Raw genomic sequence first — 10,788 nt, forward strand, 5'->3', positions numbered from 1 at the left:
TCCGATTTGGTGGGCGGGGACCCTCGGCCTCCGATTTGGTGGGCGGGGACCCTCGGCCTCCGATTTGGTGGGCGGGGCCCCTCGGCCTCCGACGTGGTGGGCGGGGCCCCTCGGCCTCCGCTTTGGTGGGCGGGGCCAGGCCCCTCAGCCTCCGCTTTGGTGGGCGGGGCCGCTCGGCCTTCGATTTGGTGGGCGGGGCTCCTCGGCCTCCGATTTGGTTGGCGAAGCCCCTCGGCCTCCGATTTGGTTGGCGGGGCCCCTCGGCCTCCGATTTGGTGGGCGGGGACCCTCGGCCTCCGATTTGGTGGGCGGGGACCCTCGGCCTCCGATTTGGTGTGCGGGGACCCTCGGCCTCCGCTTTGGTGGGTGGGGCCCGTCGGCCTCCGATTTGGTGGGCGGGGCCCCTCGGCCTCCGATTTGGATGGTGTGGACCCTCGGCCTCCGATTTGGTGGGCGGGGACCCTCGGCCTCCGATTTGGTGGGCGGGGACCCTCGGCCTCCGATTTGGTGGGCGGGGCCCCTCGGCCTCCGATGTGGTGGGCGGGGCCCCTCGGCCTCCGATTTGGAGGGCGGGGACCCCCGGCCTCCGATTTGGTGGGCGGGGCCCCTCGGCCTCCGATTTTGTGGGGGGCGGGGACCCTCGGCCTCCGATTTGGTGGGCGGGGACCCTCGGCCTCCGATTTGGTAGGCGGGGCCCCTCGGCCTCCGATTTGGTGGGCGGGGACCCTCGGCCTCCGATTTGGTGGGCGGGGACCCTCGGCCTCCGATTTGGTGGGCGGGGACCTTCGGCCTCCGATTTGGTGGGCGGGGACCCTCGGCCTCCGATTTGGTAGGCGGGGCCCCTCGGCCTCCGATTTGGTGGGCGGGGACCCTCGGCCTCCGATTTGGTGGGCGGGGACCCTCGGCCTCCGATTTGGTGGGCGGGGCCCCTCGTCCTCCGATGTGGTGGTCGGGGCCCCTCGTCCTCCGCTTTGGTGGGCGGGGCCGGGCCCCTCGGCCTCCGCTTTGGTGGGCGGGGCCGCTCGGCCTTCGATTTGGTGGGCGGGGCTCCTCGGCCTCCGATTTGGTTGGCGGGGCCCCTCGGCCTCCGATTTGGTTGGCGGGGCCCCTCGGCCTCCGATTTGGTGTGTGCTCTGCCTGGGGCCACTGTGCTCTGCCTGGGGCCCCATATGCTGCCTGGGGCCCCTGTGCTCTGCCTGGGGCCCCATATGCTGCCTGGGGCCCCTGTGCTCTGCCTGGGGCCCCATATGCTGCCTGGGGCCCCTGTGCTCTGCCTGGGGCCCCTGTGCTCTGCCTGGGGCCCCATGTTCTGCCTGGGGCCCCATGTTCTGCCTGGGGCCCCTGTGCTCTGCCTGGGGCCACTGTGCTCTGCCTGGGGCCCCATGTTCTGCCTGGGGCCACTGTGCTCTGCCTGGGGCCCCATAAGCTGCCTGGGGCCCCTGTGCTCTGCCTGGGACCACTGTGCTCTGCCTGGGGCCCCATATGCTGCCTGGGCCCCCTGTGCTCTGCCTGGGGCCACTGTGCTCTGCCTGGGGCCCCATATGCTGCCTGGGGCCACTGTGCTCTGCCTGGGGCCCCATATGCTGCCTGGGGCCCCTGTGCTCTGCCTGGGGCCCCATGTTCTGCCTGGGGCCCCTGTGCTCTGCCTGGGGCCACTGTGCTCTGCCTGGGGCCCCATATGCTGCCTGGGGCCCCTGTGCTCTGCCTGGGGCCCCATATGCTGCCTGGGGCCCCTGTGCTCTGCCTGGGGCCCCTGAGCTCTGCCTGGGGCCCCATATGCTGCCTGGGGCCCCTGTGCTCTGCCTGGGGCCCCATGTTCTGCCTGGGGCCCCTGTGCTCTGCCTGGGGCCACTGTGCTCTGCCTGGGGCCCCATATGCTGCCTGGGGCCCCTGTGCTCTGCCTGGGGCCCCATATGCTGCCTGGGGCCCCTGTGCTCTGCCTGGGGCCCCTGTGCTCTGCCTGGGGCCCCATGTTCTGCCTGGGGCCCCTGTGCTCTGCCTGGGGCCACTGTGCTCTGCCTGGGGCCCCATATGCTGCCTGAGGCCCCTGTGCTCTGCCTGGGGCCCCATATGCTGCCTGGGGCCCCTGTGCTCTGCCTGGGGCCACTGTGCTCTGCCTGGGGCCCCATAGGCTGCCTGGGGCCCCTGTGCTCTGCCTGAGACCACTGTGCTCTGCCTGGGGCCCTATATGCTGCCTGGGGCCACTGTGCTCTGCCTGGGGCCCCATATGCTGCCTGGGGCCCCTGTGCTCTGCCTGGGTGTAGGACACTGGTGACGTCACTTATCTCCGGACATTAGCTCCGGACATTAGCTCCGGACATTATCTCCGGACATTAGCTCCGGACAAAGCCACGGAAGTTGGCACAAATTGCAGGAAGTAGTATTCTAGGCAATTATATATTAGATAAATAAATGGGTAAAAGAGGGTAGGGGAGTAATTTTTCAAAAATTAACTTTGCTCTATGTGTGTGTGTTTTTTTACATAAACTGACTGGGTTAGTAATGGGGGTGTCTTATAGACAACTCTCCATTACTAATCCCTGGGCCTGATGAGAGTGGTCATAAAACAACTGACATAAACCCCAATACTATTACCCCTCTTGCCACTGCACCATGACAAGTGGGAAGAGCAGAAGCTAAGCGCCAGATTTTATGCATCTAATGGGTGTGCCATCTCTGGGGCAGCTGAGGGCTGATGTTCTTTGTCTGGGAGGGGGCCAATATCCATGGCTTCTTCCTGGGTTATTAATACCAGGCCGCAGCTGTCTGCCTAGCCTTTGTTGGTTATTAAAAATAGGGGGACCCCACATCATTTTTGATGGGTCACCCCTTGTTAATAACCAGTAAAGCCTAAGCAGACAGCTGTGAGCTGATATTAATAGCCTGGGAAGCTGCATGTGTATTATCTTCTTTCCAGACTATAAACATCATCCCCTAGCTTTCCTCAGCTGGTAAAGTAAAGTAAGGGAGACCATACTTCATTTTGTATTTAATTAATTTAATTATTTGCTAAATACATGTACAGTAAGCTACACAAGCACTGCGCTAGTTATTTATCTCACTGACATATTTCTGTCTATATCTATATTTAAGATTGTTTTATTAGTTCAAAAACTAACTTGAAATGACAGAGAATTACTGTATGTAAAAGCTGTTGTTAAAACGCATTGCATATTGATTGCATACGCATGACATATGGATGTTAGAAGAGAGAAAAAACTCACACTCACATAGCGCTCATATGGCATACGAATGCTAGGCGAAGCTAGGTGAGAAAAAAAATGCACGACACTCCCTGGCACTAACTTTTCCTATTAAAAAAGAAAATATATAAATGTATTGTACAGTATAAGATTGTTCACACCATGCCAATGTGCAGACAGACGTTATTGCCAAAATATGGCTAGATATAAACAGCATAGTTCTGAACACTGTAGGGGTCGTTAATCAGTACTGCAGCTCAGCTTACAATTACTTCAATAGGAATATCAGAAAACTGCAGGAGCAGACACAGACAGAAGAGCACCTGTGCAAAAATAATATATGGGCCCCTAGCATCCAACAGCACATTATAATGTTCAATTCCACCTGTTTTGGAGCTGAAGTGAACCCCATTGCCTCTTTGGACCCCTGTGTGGCTACACAGGTTGCCCCACAGGTATGTCTGCCCCCTGGGAAATGCTATTCATGCTTCTGGCTAGGGTCACATGCTAGATAATCTGGTCTATAAGGCCGGGATCACACATGCGAGAAATACGGCCGAGTCTTGCATGTTACTACCTGGCATTGCCACCGTCACTCAGGAGCGGAGCGTGCGGCTCCATGTATTGCTATACGGCCGCACGCTCCACTCCTGAGTGCCGGCGGCAATGCCGGGTATTAACATGCGAGACTCGGCCGTATTTCTCACATGTGTGATCCCGGCCTTATACAAATCACACTCATGAGCATGAGCAACGTGTGATCCGATTCTCTCGGATGAGGAGAAGATGAAAAAAAAATTCTCAATTTTCTCCATTTAGTCAGTCTGTTGAAATCAGATTGCACTCTGATGTCATCCTTGTGCAGTCCGATATTTCCAATGGATTCAGTGATTTGCATGGCCGAGTGCAATCCAAATGTTGAATTAAACTGGGGCATGCTGCAAATTTCTCATTGGACTGGCTCGATCCAAGAAAAAAATCAGACATGCAATGCCTCCATTGAATAATATTGGTCTGAGTGCGATCTGAGGTTTTGTTGCTTCCAGAATATGGCCATGTGCACATGCCCTTACACTGATTAAATCCATCTGCCACTGGCTATGCTCTAAATAGTGAAGAGCTGCTAGGCTTTTGACTCCCACCAATTTGATATTGATGACCTATCTTGTGAACTACCTCTTTAAAGAATATTTTTTAAGAAATGTAATTGCCATATTTATATTTTTCAATTACTTCATCTTCCCAAAATTTTGTAATAAAAAACGATTAAGTTGTAAAAACACTTTGACAATTAAAAAAGATATTTGGCCTGTAAGTGCCTGAACTATTCAAATATTATGTGGCAGGAATGGCATGAGGGGTTCCACAGATGTGGAAACATTTCTTAGGGATTCCCTGTGCTAATAGGGCTGGGAACGGGAATCCCATTATACTGTATTTACAATGGGAGTCACTTTCAGACATGGGATACATTTTAGACAATACATAATAATGTGGCTTTGCAAATTGCTGTTAATCAGGAAACTGAGATGTCATTTAATATCTTGCAAATTACGATACCTGGATACAAGGCTTACCTACATATCACCTGCTAAGCCGCTGTTCTCCAAGGACTTTAGATCTGACTATATCTTCTTAGTAATCCTTTAAGCTGCTTTTCAGTTTGGTGAAACTGTAAATTATATTGTTTGAAAGACTGCTATAATATGTAATATGATTTCTATCCTCTGAAAATAAACTATTGATTGTATGCAAGTACAGATTTTGAAAACACTGAAAAAGTAATCTAGGATGCCTATTGGAAAATGTTATAACTTCTATTAAATTATTAATCTTTGTTTGCAGAATCCAGAATATCCCTTTAAAGTGCCCAGGACTGTGCATTGTATTTCATTTCAGTTTCTATAGTTAGTACTCCGCTGAGACACTAAGGGCTCATTCCCACTTGTGATGAAATCGGACAAATTCAATCCGATTAAAAATCAGATTGCTTTCGGACCAATGTTAAAACCAGAAAATCACATTGTATGATTTTTAAATATTTCAATTGCATTTTATTGCATGAAATAAGTACTTGATTACCTACCAACCAGCAAAAATTCTGGCTCTCACAGACCTATTAATTTTTCTTTAAAAAACCCACCTACAATTCACTCATTACCTGTATTAAAACCAACTAGAAATGAATAAATCTTATAGAAACAAGGAAGCTTATGCCAATTAAAAGCAAGTATATTTATTTGATCAAAAAATATTAAAATTCATAGAAATATATGTACCGTAAATGAATTATGGGAAATACAGATGCAGAGTACTGCTGCTTGCATAGGGAATATACTGAAGCCTAAGAATGAAAATACAATGGCATACAATATACCAAATTACAAATACATCCAAAGGATATCATGCAATAGCAAAATGCAAAAAGAATTGCAGAGACCGAGGCCTTAATGAAAATGCATGAAAAAATAAATAAATAAAAAGTTATGTATGTGTATATATATATATATATATATGTATATGTATATGTATATGTATATATATATATGTATATATATATATATATATATATATATATATATATATATATATATATATATATATATATATATATATATACACTCACTGGCCACTTTATTAGGTACACCTGTCCAACTTCTTGTTAACACTTAATTTCTAATCAGCCAATCACATGGCGGCAACTCAGTGCATTTAGGCATGTAGACATGGTCAAGACAATCTCCTGCAGTTCAAACCGAGCATCAGTATGGGGAAGAAAGGTGATTTGAGTGCCTTTGAACGTGGCATGGTTGTTGGTGCCAGAAGGGCTGGTCTGAGTATTTCAGAAACTGCTGATCTACTGGGATTTTCACGCACAACCATCTCTAGGGTTTACAGAGAATGGTCCGAAAAAGAAAAAAAATCCAGTGAGCGGCAGTTCTGTGGGCGGAAATGCCTTGTTGATGCCAGAGGTCAGAGGAGAATGGGCAGACTGGTTCGAGCTGATAGAAAGGCAACAGTGACTCAAATCGCCACCCGTTACAACCAAGGTAGGCCTAAGAGCATCTCTGAACGCACAGTGCGTCGAACTTTGAGGCAGATGGGCTACAGCAGCAGAAGACCACACCGGGTACCACTCCTTTCAGCTAAGAACAGGAAACTGAGGCTACAATTTGTACAAGCTCATCGAAATTGGACAGTAGAAGATTGGAAAAACGTTGCTTGGTCTGATGAGTCTCGATTTCTGCTGCGACATTCGGATGGTAGGGTCAGAATTTGGCGTAAACAACATGAAAGCATGGATCCATCCTGCCTTGTATGGAGCATCTTTGGGATGTGCAGCCGACAAATCTGCGGCAACTGTGTGATGCCATCATGTCAATATGGGCCAAAATCTCTGAGGAATGCTTCCAGCACCTTGTTGAATCTATGCCACGAAGAATTGAGGCAGTTCTGAAGGCAAAAGGGGTCCAACCCGTTACTAGCATGGTGTACCTAATAAAGTGGCCGGTGAGTGTATATATATATATACAGTATGTAGAGACCTAAAGGTTCATATGCATATCCACTGGTGTTTAAAAGTTATACCACCAGGTGGTAGTATGACAGAGAAAGAGATATAATAGTAGCAATGCAAAGTAAAAGTCTGATGTCCACTGGTATAAACCTAAAAGTATGAATATAGGGACTATTCATAGGGACCACATGTAGGTAAGTGAGAAAAAATAAGTACAAAATAAAGTGCATTTATTATAGGGTACAATGACCCAGTGTGGCCAAATAGTCAGATAAACAGGAATGGTTCCTATATAGGACGGTTGACAATACTGAGGTATATATGGGCAAAGCGCAAAGGGTAAAGTGTCTCTAGTGCAATAAACTGGGAAGAGTATATTACCTGGCAGTGCAGCACAGAGCCCCGACGCGTGTTTCGCGTGATGCTTCGTCCTGGGCACAGCTACCCCCCAGCTACACTTTACCCTTTGCACATATATGCCTCGGTATTGTCAACCGTCCTGTATAGGAACCATTACAGTTTATCTGACTATTTGGCCACACTGGGTCATTGTACCATATAATAAATGCACTTTATTTTTTACTTATTTTTTTCTCACTTACGTACATGTGGTCCCTATGAATAGTCCCTATATTCATACTTTTAGGTTTATACCAGTGGACAGTGAAGAGCACAGGGCCCCAGCGGCGAATTTGCCAATCCTGGTGTTCTGTGGAAAATGCCAAACTTCCTGCATGGTGTTGGGCTGTGAGCAAAACCCCCATCTGTGGACGTCGGGCACTCAGACCATCCTCATAGGGTTGGTTTCTAACTGTTTGTGCAGACACGTGCACATTGGTGGCCTGCTGGAGGTCATTTTGCAGGGCTTTGGCAGTTCTTCTCCTGTTCCTCCTTGCACAAAGGCGGAGGTAGCAGTCCTGCTGCTGGGTTGTTGCCCTCCTATGGCCCCCTCCACATCTCCTGGTGTACTGGCCTGTCTCCTGGTAGCACCTCCAGCCTCTGGACTCTACGCTGACAGACACAGCAAACCTTCTTACCACAGCTCGTATTGATGTGCCATCCTCGATGAGCTGCACTACCTGAGCCACTTGTGTGGGTTGTAGAGTTCGTCTCATGCTACCATGAGTGTGAAAGCACAACCAACATTCAAAAGTGACCAAAACATCAGCCAGAAAGCATTGGCACTAAGATGTGGTCTGTGGTCCACACCTGCAGAAACACTCCTTTATTGAATATGCCTTGATAATTGCCCATAATTTCCATCTGTTGTCTATTCCATTTGCACAACAACATGTGAAATTGTTTGTCAAACAGTGTTGCTTCCTAAGTGGACAGTGTGATTTCACAGGAGTTTGATTTACTTGGAGTCATATTCTGTTGTTTAAGTGTTCACTTTATTTTTTTGAGAAGTGCATAGTATATAAGTTGGTGACTCTAGGTTAGCACCTGTTCACACCTAGTCTATGTTTGGATGTGACGGCCAGTTTTTTTGAAATTTGTATTCATTAGCCTTCTGACTGAGCACTCTGCCTCTTAGCTACAGGTGTTTTTAATCAAGGCAGAACCCTACCCCTCCACAGTGATATAGATTTTAGTCTAAGAGAGGATTCACAGGTTCCCATACAGATGAAGACTATATTCTAAGTAAGGATTGGCATTGTTAGGTCCTGGTAAAGGAGAAATGCCTTATCGTGGTAACCAGGTACATATGAATTGGCCAATTTATGTGCTAAACTTTCTCATTTTTTCATATTTCTAGTGCAGTAATGCAATTCAATTTTCATGTTTGCAAGTTTTGGTGCTACAGAGTGCTGCCTTATTTATTTGATTATATTATTCTTAAGACATGACTCCCGCTTTCCCCCTTCTCATTACTTCATCCTTAGCATGGTGGCACAGTCTTTTAGTGACATAATGCCCAGCTCTCAGATGGCCTATGACTTATCCTCGGCTTAACCAACCTTTCTTTAGAAGACTCATTCTTGTTTCCGATGTTTTGGCTCACAGGGCATTGTGACCCACTGTCCTGCTAAGCTTTCAAAAATATAAAACAAATATACACTCCAACAAAGCATCATGTGTAAGAGGGTGAGCAGTGCTCAAGAAGACGTTGCGGCAAGTGGAATAGCCCACATACTGGGAGGGGTTATAGCAAACAAAAAAGGGAAGCACATGCGGAAGTAGTTGTCTCAGACAGTCTTAGTGAAAGGTTGAAGTTCACATACAAGCTGCAATGAGCCCCAACAGTACCAAGTGTCCAAACAGCAGGAGGGTGCACCGAGAGTCTAGTGTAGATCACTAGATGGTCTGGGGCCTATGGCCCTGAAGAGGAATTGGAGTCCATGCCTCATTCTCTCCTTAGAGGAATAGCAAGGGGAAATGGTGGCAGGCCTCAGAAATGGTGGGTTGCTGTAAGGGGAGTCTCTAGTGCCAACAGAAGCTGTTGAAGAGGGGACAGTTTGGGCAGACTGGAGGTAAGACCTTGAAGTGTACTGTTTTATGGGAACATCAACCGGAGGGGGCTCTACCCCATACTGTATGCCGCAGCCGAATGTACCTGAATTGTTCAGTAAAACCGAACCTGTTGAGCCAGCCCCAAGGTCTCCTCTTTAGTGATGAGTGAATGTGCTTGGATAACGTTTTATCTGAGCATGCTCGAGTGTTATCCAAGTATCTTGGGCATGCTCGTTTATTATGTTTGAGTCTCCCCGGCTGCTTGATTTGCGGCTGTTAGACAGCCTCAACATATGTGGGGATTGCCTGTTTGTTAGGGAATCCCCATATGTGTTAAGGCGGTCTAACAGCCGCAAATCACGCAGCTGTGAAGATTCAAACATAATATAACACCTGAGTATGCATTGATAAGACGCTATCCAGTCACGTTCGCTTATCACCACTCCTGTTGTGTGTGACTAATCCCGGTCCTGAGGACAAAGATGTAGCAGAGGCTTCCAGCCCACAAGTGCAGAGCGAGTACAACAGCACAGCACACATATGAAAAATATCTGTCTACAAGAGGGGTTTCTGGGTGAAGAGAAGGCAGAACCGGCCCACAGCACCGGCCCTGATTACCCCTTCACATGCATATGTGTTTAACAGTTACAAAAGAGACAGAAGAATCTTCTCAATCGATCTAAAGAATACATCCGCAGTTCACGTACAAGAAACAGAGGCCAAATATTGCACCCTCCTTATCTATACGTTTATATGCACAGCATTATATTTTTTCCATAACCTCTCCAGATAATGACTATGAAATCAGATATATCAGGTTAACCATTATTAACCTCTACACATAAATCTTTAGTCATTAATCAATTATGCAAAAACATTTTCTTTATTGTTCATCTACAGAGTCACACTGGTAACTGACCCAGACATGTATTATAGATTTCAAGTATTGATTTTAGATTTTCACAAAGATTTATACATTTAGAGCGGGCAACAGAGAGGAACTTGCCAACTTATCCTGGCAAGTAAAGCTCTAAAACTCAACAGCAATGTGGATTAATAAAAACATTGTAACCATAAAGTGACACTGAACCTGCGCTAGTTCTGTAAAGGTAAAGCAAGTTTATGGTACGTCTTCATTAGCTTCTTATTTGTTGATCTTTTGTTTATCAGGAGAGTAACCGTTATTTTATCTTCTGGAATTTTTATTTTGTAAAATTCCCGGACAACCCCTTTAAGTGCTGAGTACTGACGCCTCTGACTTGGATCCCGGTCAGAGGCGTCTGACTGGGATCTAAGAAGTATTGTTTCTCCTTGTGGAGAGTGACATGATAAACATGCCGGGATGCGGCTTTATGTCTCCTAAACTCGGCATGCTTAACATGTCACTCTCCGCAAGGAGAAACGATACTTCTTCGATCCCGGTCAGACGCCTCTCACACAGCCAAACCAGATCTCACACTTTGCACTGACGAGGGGCAGTATTACTCTGAAACATGATGTCTGCAAATTGAGATTCTGGTTTGGCTTTTATCCTAAGTCAAATGACAAGACTTGATAAAGGGTCGACATTGACTGTTAGGATTGCTACTTCCAATAGGTGGCACTAGAGTTCTA

Source organism: Ranitomeya variabilis, chromosome 8 (genome assembly GCF_051348905.1).
Source record: "Ranitomeya variabilis isolate aRanVar5 chromosome 8, aRanVar5.hap1, whole genome shotgun sequence".
Classification (NCBI taxonomy): Eukaryota; Metazoa; Chordata; class Amphibia; order Anura; family Dendrobatidae; genus Ranitomeya; species Ranitomeya variabilis.